The sequence below is a fragment of the Macrobrachium rosenbergii genome, chromosome 28 (assembly GCF_040412425.1).
Source record: "Macrobrachium rosenbergii isolate ZJJX-2024 chromosome 28, ASM4041242v1, whole genome shotgun sequence".
NCBI classification, from domain to species: Eukaryota; Metazoa; Arthropoda; class Malacostraca; order Decapoda; family Palaemonidae; genus Macrobrachium; species Macrobrachium rosenbergii.
The window spans coordinates 31,382,501-31,405,000 of NC_089768.1; the positions used below are offsets into that span (position 1 = coordinate 31,382,501).

Below are 22,500 nucleotides of genomic sequence, written 5' to 3' on the forward strand. Positions count from 1 at the left end.
AGTTTTACACTTTATGGGCGTTTTCATTTCCACTGGGCAATTTGCTTCAGGTGCAAATCTGGGCCAGGCATCTATTGTTCAAGACAGTCTTACCTTGGTGCAGATGTTGTGGAGGACCTTTGGAAAACTTATGTTTTTACCGTTCATTCGTTTAAAAATCTCGATACTGACCAGGTTCTCTCTCTCTCTCTCTCTCTCTCTCTCTCTCTCTCTCTCTCTCTCTCTCTCTCTCTATATATATATATATATATATATATATATATATATATATATATATATATATATATATATGTACACACACACACTCACATATATATATATATATATATATATATATATATATATATTGATTATTATCAGTTTTGTACGTGATTCATTTATCATAAATATATATAGGTGAAAAATAAGAAACAGGGTGTAGGACCTACACCCATTTCTTATTTTTTACCTGTGGTAAGGTGTGATATATATATATATATATATATTCTGTATATATATACATATATAAACATATATATATATATATATATATATATATATATATATATATATATAAATATATATATATATAATACCAACTAATTATCATAAACTAAACGCAAGTCTACAACCCTCGAATGAAGCGTCATTACGGCTAAGGTTAGATTCCAAACTTTGCAAAAGACAAGTCTGCATGACCGACTTGCCACATCATTTCTTAGTACATCGACATCTGGCAGTGCCAGTAAATGTTCAACGTCTTTTACCACATCGTAAAAATATAGTGTTCCTTTGAAGATTTTTTGGTGGGAGTTCAATCTCGAAGGTTACCTAATAATGAGTTTTTTAGTTGCCTTAACCGGTCCCCACCACCAACCCCTTAATAATATTCTTTTGTCTCATACTCCTAAGTTTCCGTACGTTCCAGAAGTCTCTTTATATTCCGGTTAAAAAAAATTTTAACTCCGTTGAAAAATCTTAACTTTCCAACCATGTCGGAACATCCCAGTACAACCAATCCGCAGCAGACTGAAAGCCATTCCTCATTTTTTCCCCACCGGCCCAAAAACAACCAACATTTTTATATTAAAAATACAGAGGAGGAATAATGACGGAATCGGAAAATAACTCCGACTTTTGTGCAAATGTTAATCGGCAAAAAGAGCGGAGGTCGCGAGCTATCCATCACTTATCTTCCCGTATCAGAAAGCCATCTCCAAGTTCTTCACAAAACGGAACACCGATATATAAGAAAACAGGAATATCAATGGGCAGGGAGAGGCCAAATAGAGAAAATAGTTCTGTACAAAAAGTGAGCTGACTACCAACTTTCTCACCAGGTTCCATTTTTACTCGTGCGAGGGTAAAAAAAAAAAAAAAATCGGCAAACGTTGAAGATACTGTTAGCAAGAACACAAACCTGTAAAGACGTGTCATTTGCATACCGTTGCATAACATGCAGGAGGAAGTGTAGAAAACGAGGCTGATCCCTTGGCAAAAAAAAAAAAAAAAAAAAAAAAACCTTAAGAAGAGCGTCCGCTCTGGACAACAGAATTCGCCGTAAAAAAAAAAAGGTCGCCAGCTCTATATATTTTGCAGCACTTATACAGCTTAAACACACTGTACTGGATTGTCAAAAGACAAGCCACAGTTACTGAAATATTATAAGGATACAAAAGACTCAAGCGTTCAACTTAGATGTCTGGAAATCAAAGCTAAACTTTTACATTAGGAGCATGTTGATGGATGGCGCGCAGGGATCGGCACCGACATGGCCCCACCTTGCCCGGACTCGTGACAAAAAGGTGGGAAAAATAAGAGTGGTGTATGACCCTAAAGAAAGTGATACATTCCAGTTTTAAAATGAAGGTAGACTGTATGAATTCGAGGAGAGAGAGAGAGAGAGAGAGAGAGAGAGAGAGAGAGAGAGAGAGAGAGAGAAGAGAATAGCGCGCAGTGGATGCAAAAAAAAAAAAAAAAAAAGAGAGAGAGAGAGAGAGAGAGAGAGAGAGAGAGAGAGAGAGAGAATTGATGTAGCAGACAGACTGACGTGGGTCATGTCTGTGACCTGAAGGGATTCAGACTCGCAAATTACAGAAAACACTAACTGACACAGCATCCTCCCATGAATGGAACGAAGGCGAGAAACTCCCCAAAAATGAGAACACCCTCAAACATTAACAGAGAAGGTTCGTGTGAAGCTTCCGAGATCAAGTTGAAGAAAGGAATTTATCTTTCATAAATCAGAAATACCACTTACTGAAGATCAGGAAAATTACGACGTAAAAACTACGAGACAGAAAGAGGTGACCTCTGGTAAGTACCATGAGAGTCAAGAGTAAATATGTAATAATTAATCTAACAATTAGCCTGCTTCAAGTTCGTCGTATCGCAACGTCTAAGAAATTAGCCTATATGAAAGGGCTGCCTAATTTTCCCCTACCAGCCGTTCTCAGTATTTTTGTAATTAATGTAAACTGCAGAAATAAACAGAGAAACGTCTCCATATCTTTATCGTTCTGAATTCCTTCTCTCTCTCTCTCTCTCTCTCTCTCTCTCTCTCTCTCTCTCTCTCTCTCTACATACAATTGTACGTAGTGATCAGTTTGTCCTTATCACCACCATCAGTCCAGCACCTGTTATTTCCATCGCTATTAGCGCGAATAACGCCATTAATTCCTTTCCATAATAAGCAGTATCGACTATCTTCAAGACACGTCTCAATTCCATGCCATCATCATCATCACCATTACCGAGAGAGAGAGAGAGAGAGAGAGAGAGAGAGAGAGAGAGAGAGAGAGAGAGAGAGAGAAATTAAATGGCCTAAATCTTTTTCAGCACGACATGGCAGTTCATACCCCTTATATAGGATTACCACCCATCCCCCCCTCCCGCCATCCTAAAAGAAACGAGACGGGCAGCGATTACCCCGTTCATCCTCTGAGAGCTAGAAAAAAGGTCTTCCATGGCCTCAGCTAACACATCTCTCACAGGGGTTAAATAAGCACGTTTAATAAAAAAACGTTAACTTTTTGAAACATCTGAATGGGTTACAGGATGCTGCCTTACTGGCCACTGAGGCTGAGTTCTTGAACTTTTAGTGTCATCGAATTTCATCAACACTGGGAAATTCGCAGCGATAAATAATGAGTAAAACTAAAGGCATTAGACACGTGTCACAACTTCTTTTATACGATATTTCCTCTTCCTCCTCCTCCCCCTCATCATCATCATCATCATCATCACCATAGCGTCGGCACCGTAATAAACAGGGGTGGTATAATATAGAAAAAATGAACAGCTCTATCACGAAAAAAAAAAAGTCCCTAAAATGAACAGCAAGACATCACCGAATTCAAATATTACAAGAGTCTGCCTTAATGGCATTTAAAGTACACCCTTCATTATTAAAGGGAAATTTCGACACGATGTTCTGCACATATGGAAGATGAGGACTGTGCTCATTACAAAGCCAGATGAGGGTGTCTTGCGGGATTCCATAATTACATTCATTTGCAAATTGCGTCTGTTGCAAGAGACTTGGAATGCCTCAGGTCACGCAGTTTTTACCAAATACAGGCAGCAAATTGCAAATGCCAAAAGAGCCATCTGTGCGTTTGTTTGTCGTGTTTCTCATTTATTTAAAATGCAACAAAGACATCTACTTCCAGCTGATACTATAAGGTCTGTAACAATCCAACGATTGCAATCTTGCACGCGAGTAAAAGATGGCATGTGTGCGTGAGACGGTCCAGGTGTTATACTTTGCTAATCGTGAGATATACTACAACTGAAGATGGCTATTGAGATATGCGTGATTCTATTCTGCTTGTATTACACTGCAGTCTATCCATCGTGCTGCAGTTCTTTTAAGACTGGCTTGATGAGCTGAGTCACCAGCAACTTTAACTGACAGCTTTGCCGATATATATAAGTCAAGTTTCTCAATGCGCAGCTCGCAGAAAAACGTAAGGATTAGATGTTTAAACGCACGACCAACAATGACGCGAGAATGGTTTCCCAGTAAACATAAACAAACCAAAAACAGACAGGGACTTCATTTCATTGTACATTTAAAGCAGTTCCCATTTGTTTCCCATGTCTGAAAATAATAAATCCTATGGAAAAACGTAGAACAAATGTATAAATATTTATCAGCAAAAGTTACGACCCCAAGTTAGATTGAATTGCAATTAAATCATTAACGCTCTTGGCTTTAAATTGATCGTATTGCAGGTGTTCAAATTTCATATGGGGGACATTTTTTCTTAAAAATTTAGACACTTCTTTCGCAGAAAATTACTTCTAAGGAGGACGCCTCTCAAAGTACAGATACTGAACATTTATATATACAGTATATGTATATATATATATATATATATATATATATATATATATATATATATATATATGTATATATGTATATATGTATATATGTATATATATATATATATATATATATATATATATATGTATATATATATATATATATATATATATATATATATATATATATATAGAGAGAGAGAGAGAGAGAGAGAGAGAGAGAGAGAGAGAGAGAGAGAGAGAGAGAGAGAGAGAGAGAGACTTGACAAATCACGCAAACGCCGAAAACATTTTATAAATACCGAAAACGCAGGAGGAACTTAGCTGAGTTGTGTTGGAGATGTTGAGTTTTCACCTGTTCTAAACGGGTCGAGTCGAAGGTAGCCACAACCTACAGGTATTTCTGAGACCACGGCCACAACCCACCGTCATTACCGAAATTGCGCGGATGAAGGTCACGCGTCGAGGAAAAGACGAGCGATACTTTCCCTCGCATACAGGTAACGATGTATTGTATAAGTTACCAGCTGCCATGCTAATTGCTCTGGCTTTACGTATAACTCATTTACGGTATAAAATAATGACAAGTGCTGTAACCATCACGCAGTTCGGTAAAATAAAATAAAACGCAACTGCACATCGAATCAGCCTTGCTGGTAACAGCATGGTTTTATTGCCTCGAAACAGCCACGCGTTCGCCTATCGCAATTTTCGCAAAATGACCACGATTTGGTGGCATTTACCAAACGAGAGATATTCACCAAGGATAAGTGCGTCTCTTCGAAATGCTGCTCTCCTGTGATTTTTTTTTTTTTTTTTTTTTTAAGCTGAAGCTGAATTTCGGAGATTTTCGTCCGGATTTATCTGAGAAGTGATACCAAGTTTTGATGCCGGGAGTAATGGCCTAATGTCCTTCATAAAGTTACCCAGTGCTGTTCGCGAGGAAGAAATGTGTCCTGGCCATTTCGTTGACGATGCCGCATCTTTGAAAATCCAGGCGTAGGTAATGGACGGGGATTTTGAGAAGGTAGGAGAGGATAAACTGGAAGAAAATGGCATACTGGAAGAAGAAAATGGCCTCCTTGTAGAAGAAAATGCCCTACTAGAAGAATAGAATGAAAATACAGAGAAATTATTTGTTCGGATTCGAAGAATTCTGGAAAAAATGGTTGCCACCATTCGGTTGAATAGAGTAAAATAAGCCCTTGAAAAACCGGTTGGGTAAAAAATATACTCATCCTCCCCCCGCCCCCCCCAAAAGCAAACTGACCAATCGTAATACAGCCAGAGGGATGTTTTAACAGCAAGTGTTTACCTTTGGTAAGTACGAGCTGCTACACGCCTGAGTAAATATGAACTTATAGTTTGTCTGGTGTAAATAAAAAATTGCATAACAATATTAAACGGATAAGATTATATCCATATACAGGGTGAACCAAAAGTAGGTGGACAGTAGGTGGAAGAGGGTTTGTGTTAGGATTGTACTATAACGATGGTGTTTATTATATATATACATATATATACACATATGTATGTGTATAAATATTCCAGTGCCTTTGTACTGTATTACTGTATACAATAAAATTGAATTGTAAAAATAATTTTTTATAAAAATATAATTATTAGTTAACATCACTGTATACGTAATCTCAAAATAGATGTTATTAGCTACTGTCCACCTACTTTTGGTTCACCCTGTATATGTCTGTGTGTGTCAGCATGATTTAAAGTATAAGTTTAAAAAATAGCTGATTGTTCAAAGCAAATGACTAAAAGACAGGAGAAGAAAGGTGGCTAGAAGCTTTGCAGAGGAAGCAGAATCCAACTTTACCATCTGGAAAAAGTTTCCAAGGGAAAGATAAGGCATCCAACTTTTAACGGATATGGCTTCGAAACAATAAGAGAGAGAGAGAGAGAGAGAGAGAGAGAGAGAGAGAGAGAGAGAGAGAGAGAGAGAGAGTTGTCTTCAGTGTCTTTGCTAAAAGAGATTTATTAGAGCCTCTAAAATTCAAGTTAACTCGTCCAAACGAAACGTTCGAGCAACAACAAAGAGAAGCGCGCTCAGCAGATAGTTCTCCTTTCGGACGATAGGGGGCAGATTAAAATGTGTCATTGCTCATTTGCAGCCACATCCTGGTCGATCTCTGTTCACCATGCTTCTACTAAGCTTCCTTCTCTCTCTCTCTCTCTCTCTCTCTCTCTCTCTCTCTCTCTCTCTCTCATAAAATGGTTTTCTTTTCTCTGGAAGACTGCTCAAAAATATAATAAACTACCAGATCAACCCGGCACTGCCCGGGATAAGTCTGAATGACAACCAATATACTCTCTCTCTCTCTCTCTCTCTCTCTCTCTCTCTGTTTTTGCCCTCTCTCTCCTCCCTAACACCCCCTCTACTCTCTCTCTCTCACTTTTCCCTCTTTCTCCTCCATAACAACCCCTCTACTCTCTCACTTCCTCTCCCTCTCACTCTCTATCTCTCTCTCACTTCCTCTCCCTCTTACTCTTTATATCTCTCTCTCTCTCTCTCACTCTCTCTCTCTTCAACCCTCCCTGCCTCTTTCCCTCTTTTTTCTCCCTGACATCCACTGTACTCTCTCTCTCTCTCTCTCTCCAACCCTCCCTGTCTCTTTCCCTCTTTCTTCTCCTTAACACCCTCTCTCTCTGTCTCTCTCTCTCTCTCTGCCATCCCCTTGGGTGCCATTGATGTCTTAACCCCCACAGTATTCGTTTCCAGATAGTAAGTCATAATATGTATACCGAAATTAGGTATGATAAATTCGTAAAGTTACTAAGTCTACGGGCATAACCAGCCCCGTTTCATTGGCAAAATAAGGCCTGCTTCAGGGAAGCCCTTCCACCCACCAACCCCTTGGTGCCCTTTGGTGCTAGTGAAGTCTTATCCCCACAGTGTTCTTTTCGAAATAGTAAGTCATATGCACAGTAAGTTTGGTTGAAATTGCTCGATGTCAGAGTTATGCATGAACATACATACATACATACATACAGCCATTTTTATATATATAGATTTTGAAGGAGTTCGTTCGACAACAGTAAGTGCCATTTTGAATAGTACTGAATTTCACCTCAATTTTTTAATCTGACAAAATTATGCGTCATTTAGAACAATAATATTGAACGTCTATGCATTTTATTATTTAGATTCTTTCATCAATACAACGACTCAACCTTTATCAATTAGAAACCTACTCGCCTGGATCTTCTGAACTCCTAAATATTCTACCAAGTAACAAACATTTTCAGCGCTTCTTCGTCACACGCACATGGGTCATAAAACAAAGATACCGACTGCGTATGTATTTGTACAATAATAATTACGTTGTATTTCATGCTAGTGTTATGACCTAGAGATAAACGAATACCATAACACTGTTATTTACAATTGTCGCATTATCAGAGGATAAAATATGGCGACACACCACGTAATGCCCTTCCTGTCACGCGTTATTCACTTAATATACTTCGTCCTATGTCTTTTTATCGCTCTCTCTCATTATCATCTTTCCAGGCATCGGTCACCATTTATTCTGTGACGTCATCTACTGATGCAAAGGAGGAAGTTTCATTTTGAAAACTTTTCTCTTTATGAGTTTTACATCCCGATTCTCTTCGGTGTATAGATGAAAACATGCATTTATTCATATATATGAAAAATTCTGTAATACCATTAACAAATAAATTTACATACTGTGTATTTCGCCGGGATATAAAAATGTAGCGCTGAGCAAATGCTTTAGGCAACATTTTCTACACTCAGATGTAATATACAATGTTCTATTTGACTTATATTATTGTAAATCTTGTTTAATATCGCAAAAGTGCGAAGCAGTGAAATTTCTACGACAATCATACACCCACAATTTACATATGACAGTGGAACGATGAAATTTTCTGCATAAACAATCTGCAACAACTCTTCAGAAAAAGTATTAAACAAATAGCCTACATACACACTAACACACGCACGCCACACGCTCATACAAAAGTGAGTACATAAAATAGAAAATTATTTGAAAGAATTAACGGCAACGCAAATCGTGTCAAACTGCTAACAAAATCTGCATCCATAAATAGCGGGTCCAATGAAATAGCGAAATAGAGGCCGTTGACGTCCGATCCAACGATATACTTGACAAACAGCCACAAAATTAACCCTTCCAATGGCACCAGTGGAAATAAAACCCCAACTGAAAGTATCGTCAGGTTTAAAGCGACTCGTTTTCACATTTCAATTTGAGCTGGCATCACCACCACGCGTTCGGTGGGATTCTCGCCCTGCTCTCTTGAGTGAAAAATCTCTTTGATTTGACGATTCTCTTGAAAACAAAATAACTGGCCATGGAAGATGTTTTTCCACTTTACACGCACCAAACAACGACACCACGCTATTTTATATAGAGATGAAATATTTATCTTTTTTTTTAACTGTATATCTTTTTTCTAACTCTCTCTCTCTCTCTCTCTCTCTCTTTGATATGACGATTCTCTTGAAAACAAAATATAACTGCCAATGGAAGATGTTTTTCCACTTTACACGCACCAAACAACGACACCACGCTATTTTTTATATAAAGACGAAATATTTATCTTTTTTTAACTGCAGTCTCTCTCTCTCTCTCTCTCTCTCTCTCTCTCTCTCTCTCTCTCTCTCTCTTTGATAAGACGATTCTCTTGAACAAATAAAAACTGCCCTCTAAAGAACTTTTAACGCTTCAGTTACGTGCAACAGAAAACGACACTACGTTCCCTTTTACGTAAAGACTATTTTACACCAAATGTTAACCTTGTCTTTTGAAGGAAGAACGACATCGCCTTTCATTACATTCTTCAAAGTAAGCTAAAGTCCCTTGATATGAAATGCAATCGCTAGGATCCGGAACGATTGTGGGTAATATCAAAACGCTACAAATATTTACGCGCGAACTAAATCAAGCGAAAACGGGTTCTGGAAAAGAACGGGAATAAAAATCCTGGAAAATAATGCATCTGTGTTTATTCGGGGTCAACATCTTTTTTTTTTTTAAAGAGACATTGTATCAGTTTGCGAAACAATATCAGTAATTCCTTTAACGCTCTGAATTTTACACCGCAGTCACACTGGTCACACCAGTGTCGATGGAGATTGTAAGCGTCCAATAACAAATGCGATTGGTTAATATTATGTCATTTATGAAGCTGACCTTGCTGCGCCGGTTCGAAGACCTGGATGAAATCACTGCGAAACAGATTCCATTCAATCAATTTGGAAATGTCATAAAAAAGAGCGGTTCATGTCACCAAAATCAATAAATGAATAAATATTACAAAAATAAAATATGATTTGTTTCTGATGAAGGGTTTTCAAACGCCAAAGGGACTCATTATCACTCAAACAGTTCCCGAGAAACGTTACTAAACGGTATCGTGCAGACTCGAGTTCTTTAGCCACTCTGGCACCAAGAAGTTGTCACGCCTGTTGCAAATATCAAATCAAGTCAATCACGTTGCCAGGGCCATGATTTTTCTCTTACTGAACACGTGTTTAACAAGACTGTTTGATTATCCAGTTGATCTTACGTCACTAAAAGACGATCAGCTGATCTGGGCTACGTTTGAGGATCAAACACAACCTGTCGAAGTGGATAACATTTTCTCTCAGCTCTAACAGACTGTAAACTGTTAATCCCGTGAGCACGAGCACGCGCGCACACACAATAAAACTGAAGGAGGGAGAGAGAATAAAACTGATGGAGAGAGAGAGAGAGAGAGAGAGAGAGAGAGAGAGAGAGAGAGAGAGAGAGAGAGAGAGAGAGAGAAACAATGAGCGTTTGCAACATACTGTAATTTTGCTATACGGCTACTGAACCAGGCTGCGTTGTAGATTTATTATTATTTTTTATTACAATCCCAATTATGTAAATCAATAAAACAAGTGCCCAAATATCCATCTATCAAATATGAAATGAAATTCAATCATTAAATACATTAATTAAGTACGTTAACTGAACTAACCCCCTACGAAAAACTGAATGATTCATCCTTCTATTTGTCTCTGCATTCCAGGATTGCAATGAACAGTACGCCTTGTAAAACCCGTCAGGCAACCACTTCCGCAATGACCATATTTCCTACGCTAGCCCTTTGTTGGCCGAACCGGTTGAGCTTCAGACTGTCATTCGATGCCGGAGTTCAATTCCACGGCCGGCTGATGAAGAGTTAGAGGAATTTATTTCTTGATAGAAATTCATTTCTCGCTATAATGTGGTTCTTCCACAATAAGCTGTAGGTCCCGTTGCTAAGTCCTTTTAACCCTACGGCTGCTAGATTCAACTGTTTCCAGATCCTTTCCTGTCACAGTTTTCCAGAGTTTTCCAGTGCTCTTGCTCGTCTTCTTCGACTCTGGGCTACACGAGACCATTACTCTGTTGTTTCATCGACCCTTTCAATGAAGTAACAAGGAATGCTTACGTCAGGTATTCCAGGAACTCAGGAATGCAGCCATGTAATTCCCAATTGGAAATCAATCATGAACAAAGAAAAAAAAATTTTTTTTTACTGAGTAGACATATAGGCTAGCACTAATCTTACATGTTAGGCTCATTATATATATATATATATATATATATATATATATATATATATATATATATATATATATATATATATATATATATATATATACATATATATATATATATATATATATATATATATTATATATTGTGTGTATAATTTCATTAGAGAGAGAGAGAGAGAGAGAGAGAGAGAGAGAGAGAGAGAGAGAGAGAGAGAGAGAGAGAGAGAGAGAGAGAGAAAGTGTAAATGACGTTAACGTTGTAACCCTCTTAAACTGAAAAAATGAAAACGACAAATACAAAAACTCCAGCCACGTGCGAGACCTCGAAAATGTTCTGCCCTCTGAAAAAGTGTTACGAAGTCCGAAGTCAAGAACTGGGAAAAGTTGAGCCAATTACCACACCTCAAAGCAGTCAAACTCCCCTTTTGAATGGCCCGTTCCGTTAATATCAGGCAATTAGGCCTCCCCGACGGAAAACAAACCCAAAAAATACATACCCGGAAAAAATAATACAAAAACAATAGAGAAATGATACCACTCTATACACCGTTTTAGTGAAACGATTCCCCACGTCCGCAAAATGGTAAAAAAGAAAAAGATTTCGTATAGGAACAAAAAAAAAAAAAAAGGTATAGCCATTAAAAGCAACGTTCCTCTTCCTTTCTAATAGTTATTTGAACGAAACAATTTCCAAGCCAGTGTTTCCATTCGAAGCGGAATTCCGGCTTGGCTAAAGGATCAACGAAGACCTTTTCTCGAGTCGCTTTATTCATCCGGTAACTCATTCAAAGGACTCGGAAATCAGTTCTCCCCAGCGGGAGGAAGTATAAGTCAGTTTTAGTGAAGGCTCGGGTCTGTGACAACCAGAAATAAAGACAGAAACGCACATTACCTTTATGAAAAATCGGGAAAAAAGCAAATTTGACGAAATACTGGAAGTTGACTTCACTGGGTATGAGAAAACGCGAGGAGCAATATCAATATCATTTAAAAATGAAGAGAATGCGGATTTTCGCTGAACAACATCATGAAAATATGAAGTAGCAATCTTATGAGTAAAAGTGATTTCTAGAAGAGATAATAGGCTACCTAAAACGAGAATTATTTTCATGGGGAACAAGGTTAACTCCCTCGTGAAATGGAGCGAAAGAAGTTGGAAGTTTTTAAAAAAGGGAGATCTGTTCAACTTGAATGAAACTGAGGTAACTTGAAACGAAAACTGAGGTAACTTGAAACGAAAACTGAAGTAACTTGAAACAAAAACTGAGGTAGCTTGAAAGAATAATGGAGGAGTAAGTCTGTTAAAACTGACAATGGGATGAAACTGGCTCAACCGTGGAACAAAGGAGATTAAATGAAGTTATGAAGAGCTAAATAGTCCCTAAACACGCTTCCCCCCCCGCCCCACAACCAAAATTGGATTAATCTGAAAAATGAGGCACATAAACATCTGACAAGAATGATTACTGTCAACTTAACCTGACATAATAAACATATGTAAACCTAGTTCACAAAATCAACACAAACGTGATACATTTCCCATCAAACAGTTTAGAGGCCATAGTTTGTAGCACAGTGAATTATAGAAACTCACTGAGAGAGAGAGAGAGAGAGAGAGAGAGAGAGAGAGAGAGAGAGAGAGAGAGAGAGAGAATACCAGGAAGTACCAAGATCTAAACTTTGCCATTATAATATGGCCGGTAAGCTCCAGCCACAACCAGTCTTCATATGTAATACAACGAACGAATTATTGTGAAAAGATGAGATGTTTGCATATGGTAAGAAGGTAAGAGAGGTATTTCTCACCAAGAGACTGAGGATCATCACGGTCACCTCAGACTGCACAAACAGGTAGGCTATGTCCTTCACTATCATCAAGTACCATGAAGATCGAAGACCGAATGCAGATCACGTTATGAAGACTCTATACATTCCCCATTAAGATTCGACAAGGCTTCCAAACAGATTTGCATTCCGGGTTTTAATCCATTACCTAAGCCATCCCCTTTGTTTAAGCTTAACAAAACTTTATTACTCACTTTCTGAGTAATATTACTTTCCTTGAGAGTTTCTAAGTCTTGCTAGTCCTTGCCTATCTTTCCATGAATATTGTGCTCTTAGACATTAGCAAATTTCTTCAGGGGATACGAAAAGTGGGCTATATTCTTCTTTGGGTTAATACCACTTCATTTATATATATACAGTATATATATGTGTGTATATATATATATATATATATATATATATATATATATATATATATATATATATATAATGTATATATATATATATGTATATATATATAGGCACCAACGAGAGGATGAAAATTCTGGGTTATTTCCAACATTCTCAGCCAAATGTTTCCCTCAACTTGATTATCAGATTCGAGAGTATTAAACTGTACAGCCTTTGTTCGATCTCCAGTATTTCAGCGTTTCGATCTTGACAATACTCAATTTCCTTTTCTGTGTCGGAACAAGACTCGCCAATCTCTCGAACTCTTACGGGGAGAGAGAGAGAGAGAGAGAGAGAGAGAGAGAGAGAGAGAGAGAGAGAGAGAGAGAGAGAGAGAGCCCATTTTCGATTTAAGAGGAACGAGCCTTTCTTTGAAGGCTACGGTAGTAGCATAAATTCGTGGAAGCCAGACCAAATGGATTCCTCACCCCTAGTAACCAAAGCTAAAGGGAGTCCATATTGAACTAACGACAAGAGGGGTAGGGGGACCCCTCCTCCTTTACCTTCGCTTAGTGGGTGGAGGTGGGGGGCTGGGGTTGGGGGGAGGGGGGAGAGGGGGGGGGAAGACAAGATCTCATATCGGGCTCCATGAAACTTCCCACCCTTACATTTCCCTCGGGAGGTCGGTACAGCCATCTTATGCGGAGGGGATTATATCTTGAGAAACGAGGTGATTAATAGAAATAAGAAAAATAAACGCGCAAGGACATTAGCGCCCGAGGTCATACTGGATATCTTCATTAGCGCTTACTGCGCTCACGTGCCATTGCCGTGCGTGACTCTGTCATGAATTGCGTTCGTGCATATATATATGTTTGTTGATTTACCTTTAATCATGCGTTATTGAATTGAATTGAATATAGAATTTAGGCCAAAGGCCCAAGCACTGGGACCTATTAGATCATTCAGCGATGAAATGGAAATTGACAGTAAAAGGTTTGAAAGGTGTAACAGAGAGAAAAGCTCGCAGTTGCACTATGAATCAACTGTTAGAAGAGGGTGGAGAGTAAGATGGAAGAAAGAGAATATGAAAGGAGGTAGTGTAAAAGGAACGAAAGGGATTGCAGCTAGGGGCGAAGGCACGCTGCAAAGAGCCTTAAGTAATGTCTACAGTGCACCACACGAGGTGCACTGACGGCCTAATCCCCCTACGGGGAAATCATGCGTTATCCTACTCGTTCCGTCTTGCATCTACGTGTTTTTTTTTTTGACATATGCATTTCATTCCACATATTAAGCTTGTTTTTCGCAAATCTGTTAATTATAATTGTTTACACAGCTAGCAATGAACAACTGAAGCTTCACTGAAGGTATCCGGATAATGAGACCAAAATAAGATAACTTTTAACTATAAAGGATAAGAATCCAAGAAGAATGATGAAGTAAAAATAGCAAAGTTCCTAACGTCTTATGCAGTCTATAGAATGTAGTCTTATTGGCTACATCTTTGGTATTCATTCGTAAATGGACTAATCTTAGAAACTAAACGTTTTCTCAAACAAAGCATTAAAATGAATCAATAAGTCTACACTGACTGATACTTCTCTCTAGAAGATACTGAGAATCGAATCACAGTTGTTTTGAATTTAAAATTCTAAAACTAACCTTTCCCTTGAATTTAAATTTTATGAACTGTCAAATGTAACAAAAAAGTGGGTGGCTCTCTTCCGCCCAAATGTGATGCTGAAATATCCGAGGGCCTTCAAGAGCTAAGGAAAGAAAAAAAAAAGTATGACGTCAAACAACATCTAATTTACATGACAATCTTTGACGACTGATAAAGGAAATGTCAAGAACCTTTTACAAAAATTTTATCAGCAAGACAAAACGCTATCGACGATTTTTCTTGGATATTAGATTAAACTCGTATGTTTCTCAGATTGCCTTAGTCTAGCTTTTCACAAAAGACTTGAGGCGAAATTGAATAATTCCAGAAGCCTTTCCTCCATACAATTTCTACGCCTAGCACCTTAACTATGATGCTCCTATGTCACTAAATAGCACGTGACAATATATATATATATATATATATATATATATATATATATATATATATATATATATATATATATATATATATATATATATATATCTGAGCCTAAGGAAAAATAAAAGAATGATGTACCAAGCGCTTTCGTGTACAGCGATTGGTGCATCATGCTTTTATTTTCCCTTTGGCCCCAGCTATGCTTAAATATGATCTGTTTTTGTGCTTCAGTAGCTGTATATTTTATTTATTTATGTAACTCGGCGGGATTTTCTTCGGTAAAGTTGATTTTCGACAGCAAATACAAGTAACAAACAAACACAAGCCGACATGACGTCAAAATCATGCAAAATCCGGCTTCAGAACGTAACACTACCGAATTACAACCTTCCGCAAAAACGTTCTTGGAGCAGTTCCCGATTTTTGCGATACTGCCATACAAAGTATCTAGGGTTCTACTCCAGGTTGGCCAGCTACGCTGCAGACGAGAGAGAAAGCGAGAAAACATTGACATTAAAGAGAACCCTACAACCCCTTGATGGAAAATAAATTATGCGGAAGAGAATGCTTCGATTACTGGTAGTCAATATGACCTCTACCACCCTCCCTTCCTACAACCCCCCAACCAAAATCCAAATCCTCTGGGAGGAAGGAAACGGTCATTACCAAGAAAGCTCCGAAAGGTGAGAAGTCTTCTCTTATTACTGAACATTCAGCATAAGGTCATTAAGGCACTGAATTCAAGAACCCGTGACTCCTGTTTCAGTACGTTTTATAATGACCGCTGTTATAATGCCAGAAAGTGCAGCAGCAATCTTTAAACTAAATGGCGATTTTGGTTTGTATTGATTTTAATTTTACCAAGTAGATATTTTATTCATCTTAAATTTTCAGAGCTAAAACTGGAGATGAAAAAAGGCAGCCAAGATAAGACTTTCATCCCGTGGGCTTCTCTCTCGAGAGATCCTATGATTCTCTCATCCCCAATAGGTTTCCTTTTATTGCCCCGTTTGTCAGATACCCAATCTAATATTCATACTATGTGGGAATTACAGCATCTCCTTTCCTGTTCCACAAAAGAAAAACTGGGGGATTCTTCCTATGAAATGATAGGGTGATATTCTAACAAATCTTCTGATTTATCTACTTTTCATAAAACATTTAAAATACACGCAGATATATATGTGTATATATAAATATATTACATACAAACACACACACATATATACATATATATAAATATATGTATATGTTGCTGGCAATGTGTGAAAAGTAGGCATTCTATATATATACAGTGCCTGAAGTTTTTAGACAAGGTATGAAATATCTGTGTAGTTACATACTTTTCCTAGGCATTGTATAAAATGCCTAGGCATTATATAGAATGACAAGTACTAATCTGGCAAAGTGTAAAATGGGAAACGTCTTTGCAAATAAAATGTCTGAAGATGAAACAACAATTAAAAATTAACATGTTTCATAATGAAATAGGAAAGTACAACAATGCGTTTCAAAATAAAAAAAAATTACGAAACGAAGTGCAGGATATTCTTACTGGAAGAACAAGATAATCACAACTGTCATGACTGACTTGACTACTTGGCGGCCAGTCTCTGTGACGGCAAACCCAGGCGTCACTAACGAGAACGAGACCTACCGTATTCTATACTCTGCCGGTTTGCCTTTTGGCATTGTATAGAATGCCTAGGAAATGTATGAAATATCAAGTGTTTCATACTTTGATGGCCGATTTTCGGCACTGTGTATATTGCCTAGGCACTCTTTAGAATGCCGGCTTTCACACACTGCCGTTAACATATACATTAATATATATATATATATATATATATATATATATATATATATATATATATATATATATATACAAACGGCAATTTATGCCTCTGAAATATTATGGATGAGCTTTCTTACACCAAGGGAGTGTATATGTATGTGTGTGTGTTTATGTATATGTATAAAAACAAACATATTGGCAAGAAATGTAATTTAATTTGAGATAACTTGCACCCCTGAGGAGGAGTTATGACTGATGAGTGCTTCTACGCCGGTCAATATTAGAACAATGGTCTAGTTTAGAAACAAGATGAGTAGGAACAGGCTCGACTTCTTACCCAAACCATTGACGAAGGCTTGGAAATAAAGTCAAAACTGGACAAGACTTTACACCCTGTCTTTTTTTTTCCTATGGTAATTCTCCTAAAGGAATTATGTGTGATAAAGGAATTATATATATATTAATGTGATCATAATCATATATATATATATATATATATATATATATATATATATATATATATATATATACCATATATAGAGAAATAAGAGACAGGAGTGGAAGTTCTGTCCAGTCTCGACTTTTTGTTTCCAATCCTTCGTCAATGGCTTGATATAAAATAGAACCGGTCTCCTGTGGTAATGTGATATATATATATATATATATATATATATATATATATATATATATAAATATATATATATATATAAAACAACAGGCAGACATACACCGATACAACGTATATCTTTTGTTATTATTAACGAAAACAAACAAACATAGGGGATGATATCTCCTATGCCTAGTTGGCCCCTAGAAGCAAAAGCCAGCAGAGATATTTCAAGTTACCCTAAAGGAATGATATTTTGAGAGCTCTGGTGTACCATCTGCGAGCTCTGATTTCCCAACATCAACTTTACGTCAAAACTCAAAGGGATTCGGTTACATGACTCGGCAAAATAAACTTAAAGGCAACTACGAATGCAAGGTTCGCTATTTTGACTGTCACAAGACTAGATTAGGCCTATGTTTTAAACTCTATTTTAAAAGAAGTTAGGCCTAAGGCCCAGAGCATGGACCTATGAGGTCATTCAGCGCTGAAAGGGAAACTGACAGTGAGAAGTTTTGAGAGGTGTAGCAAGAGGAAAACCTCGCAGCTGCACTATGAAAATTGTTAGAGAGGGTGGAGAGTCAGATGGAAGAAAGCGGCTATGAACGGAGCAGAACCTAGTCAATATTCAGTCACATATTGTATACCTGACACGGGTATGCCGTCATAATTAGCGTGAATGATGGCCCTGGTTCTTAACTGCGTCCAAAACAATTACGAAATCCCCGAGTACTGTGGTGTAACACTCACTCGGTTAAAAGGAATGACGTACAGACCCCTCAATAACATTAATCTTTAACGTAATATTCTCTCCACACTGATCCATGACGCATTGCCGACACAATGAACTGCTTTCCCATTCAGTGGGGACTACATCCTTCCCCAAATATAATGTCCAATTGGCCGAGTCAATGGAAACATCTTTTTGTATAAAGGAACAATTGAGAATGACAAAGGAAGTGCGGTTGACATCTGTATACTTGGTGCGATGCGTAATGGGTTCGTTATAGTGTATTGCGATATTTCACGAAAAGCTATTAACCAAGAGACGAAGTTTCTTAAATGCGAAGTCATCAACGTCATAAAATCTCATCAAGACTAATATAACAACATTATCGTCATTACGAAGCTGAAAGGGCTTCGGTATAAATACACATTATTTCCAATATATTTTCACTGCTATCGACATAGATAACAAATGCAGCAGTTTCGAAGGTAACTCTTAATTATCAACCAAGAAGCCTTCACCGTTACTATCGTGACTTCTGACCAGAAGTTCGTTATCTGTCAAACCTTGAGCTGTCAACGTGATATGGTACATCAATTCATCTGGACTCATGTCCTCATATCAAAGATAAGAAGCCGTTTCAAGTATGTAAATTTAAAAGAATGGAGGGTGCCAGGGGGAGCAACCACAGGAATCACCACCATAAAGTTTAAATTTTCCACTGTTACCAATGCTAGGCGTCTGAGAATATAACCCGACAGTTGAAACACTGGGGTTGACTGTACTTAGGAACTGAACCGTGCCTTGTGAGACTAAGGTACCAAATGTCTAATAAAGGTCATCAGAGGGAGGAGAGGAAAGGGGAAAGGAGGGGGGTGTATGATTCTAACTACAGCTTCTTGTGTTACCTTAGGTTAGGGTTGGCAATGAAAATTTAACATCGATTTGGTAATGACTGCTTCAAAAATAACGTTGCTCCGTTACCACGCGGCTCCACGGGCCAAGAAACCGACCGTTCGCGACCTACAAACTTAATCCCATAGCAACACTGTACGGTTGAGCATTGACGGGGGAAAGAAGGACACGAGTGCACAACAGGACTCGCGCCTGGCCCCCTTCAAGGTCAGGAGCGCAAAGGTTGCCATCCTGGGGAAGCTGGAGTTGATGGGATCCCCAGAGCAACGCCGCCATACTTGGTAGTCACCTCTATTGGCGTGACTACTATTAACAATAATACTATTAATGATAATATCAACAATTCAAAGATTACTTGACAAATCATGTCAAGGCCAACTCAATTTTGGTCACGTCGTAATATTCAAGTTTATACATACATCTGGCAAGAAGGCTTCATCAATTTTTACTTAAATCTGTTGGATAATTACGCTTCAATCATAAGTAGGCATTACGTAAACTCACTACAGACGATACATACACGTAAGCGCCGTATATATGTATATGTATATGTATATGTATATGTATATGTATATATATATATATATATATATATATATATATATATATATTTTTGAAAACGTTTCAAATTCGTATAAAGTCATAACACAATACATGTACCATTTCTGAAACGAGATTACTTCTAAATGCCCATACAAAATTATTATATAAAAAAAAAAACATTTCCTTAAAAAAACTAAAAGCAAATACCATACCTAAACAAAATTGACCCACTTCGTTACAGAAACCTGATATTCCTCAAGTTCTAGAGCAAATGAGTCGTCAGCGCTGCAACGCCAAACAAAACAGAAAACCACAATATTTTTAACGAGCGCGTTATCCGCCAACAGTTCAGAAAGTACGTAAACTTCATTCTTCGAAGGAAAGGGAACTTGCTGCGAAATCCACCCTCACTTTACTTCTGTCCTTAAACAGCTGTGGCAAACCCTCTCTCTCTCTCCCCCAAGCTAATTCGCTCTATTTGAACGTTCCCCAGAGCCCTTCCTATCTCGTTTCCCACCAATTACTGGTTAATCATTAGGTTTCCTAAGGAGTACAGCCAACTTCTCTTCTCGATCCTCCTCTTAATAACCCTATAACATTCGGGAGAAGCACAACATTCGAAGAACAAGAGGTTATACCATCATGAACAATGAAACTTTACCTTGGCCTCGGATGCAGGAATCCTACGGACTGCATGAAGTGAAGAAATCCAAATCCTGATAAAAAAAAAAAAATATCCTACGGGCAACTCGGAGAGACAGGGAGCGCGAAAGGGTAACGTCCAACCTTCCTCACTGGCACACAAACACTAGTTGAGAACATTGAGAACTCGCAGTCTCGCTCATTCTCTCTCTCGCTGTCTGCCTCCCCCCCACACCCCTCCCCCTCCCCCTCTCTCTCTCTCTCTCTCTCTCTCGCCACTTGACGGGGCGACGACGACGGTCGTTCGTCAGTGACGTCATCTATTCATGACGCAATAGATCAGGGAGAATTCACTCTACCTGTTGACGCGCATTCGTTCACTTTCGTTCCTTGTGCCTATTCTGTTATACTTAATTCTTTCTGCTTAATTATATATTGGGTAATAGATCACTACAGTTATTTCTTATTGCTCATTGTATTCCCTAGCGCCGTGACAAAAAATTACTATAATTCAGCTCATAACAACACCATTATAATAATACGCATTAATACTGAGAGAACTATCGGTATCATGAACATCATTGCTAATAATAATAACAATAATTATTACTGCAATTATTATCCTTCTCCTACAGATTAAACAGGCATTTAACACTGAGTTATGCAAGTCCTTTCGTTATTCAAACATCATGGCTTCGCAATATACAAAATACTCAAGTTTCTCTGCACCATCCCTCACAAACTGCTCCAGTGACAAGAGCTTGTGCTGGCATAAGGCCAGTTTAATCTACACAAACACTACAGCATCCCTCCGTTCCTAGTGATAAAGTCTGATTTTGCTGTCCAACCCCTTTAACTTCTTGGTCAGTCCCCTCTTTTCCAAGAACAAATCTTTCCAGGAAACTTTGAGAGAGTGCAGAAATGTTACTTAGTACTTTCGTTAAACTAATTAATAATAATAATAATAATAATAATAATAATAATAATAATAATAATAATAATAATAACAACCTAATTGTGAAGAAATCCACGATGGTGTCAGTGTAAATATATATAAAAACATGCAAAAGCGAGAGATTTCGAGAACCTACAGTAAGTTGTATTATAAAATTTAGATGGAGAGTCGAGCAGGTTTTATAAAGCTTATCGTTTATATATATATATATATATATATATATATATATATATATATATATATATATATATATATATATATATATATATATATTAATATATTTACACTAACACCACTGTGGGTTTCTTCACCATTTTACTGACTCATATATATATACATATATACATATGTATATTTATTAGTAAACCTGCAAATGAAACGAAGACAAGACCCCAATTACAATTGCAGCTGGACTTGAAGAGGAGAATTTCCTTGCCGCAATGTGAACGAGATGCACACACTTGGAATATAAACACATATACACACTTGGAATATACACACATATAAAAGTAGAATCTTAGAAAGACCTTGATTGACCCTTAAGGTTTTTCCTTCAAGGCATAACAACAGCATTAGCATTAACAACAACAGTAATGTTTATAAAACAACAACAATGACAGTCGAACACTACGGCATGGTGTAGCAATCACTGAAGCGGACACCTGGATCTCTGCGTTCCTCCCCCTCCCCTTCCCCCTCTCCCTGACCTCCCCCTCCTCCATCCCACCCCAACCCATAACCGCCGAAATCCCCAATTCATGCATGGACTTCCCACGTGCGCCCTTTTGTGCATCATACGAGAACTACGATTTTTTTTATCCTGACCAAAAATAAAAATCAGTCACATTATCTCGAAATTTTTATCTAAATCTACCAACAGGTAAGAAAACCGAGGAAGCATTGTGCTGTATAATTTTATAAAACTAGAGTAATTGAGGTAATTAACGTTAATAAAACACCGTAGGAGATTTTTTTATATGATTTTATTTACAACTGTTACAGAATTAAAAGAAAAGTACTGAAAAATGAATTTTCTCCCGCAGCTTCTTGTCATATCAAACTGATATCTTTAAGGATACACCAGCATAATTGTGACAGAGAGAGAGAGAGAGAGAGAGAGAGAGAGAGAGAGAGAGAGAGAGAGAGAGAGAGAGAGACTATTATTAAACTAGGAAACACCGTTCACTTCGAGTGAACAGGGGAAAATTCTTTCTC

At 37.8% G+C, this 22,500-nt stretch overlaps 1 protein-coding gene across 10 annotated transcripts in view; it reads right to left on the reverse strand.

Moving 5' to 3' along the window:
* LOC136854203 (uncharacterized) overlaps positions 1-22,500 on the reverse strand; it is a 471,644-nt gene that overhangs the window by 167,550 nt on the left and 281,594 nt on the right. For 3 of the 10 annotated variants that reach the window (XM_067130519.1, XM_067130515.1, XM_067130514.1), the window contains exon 1: positions 20,350-20,498. The exons of 5 other annotated variants lie outside the window; for them this stretch is intronic. The gene's annotated coding sequence lies outside the window, so the exon portion shown is untranslated. Of the gene's footprint in view, positions 1-20,344; positions 20,505-22,500 lie in introns of those variants that run through there. 2 more of the 10 variants (XM_067130516.1, XM_067130518.1) reach the window with 2 other exon arrangements.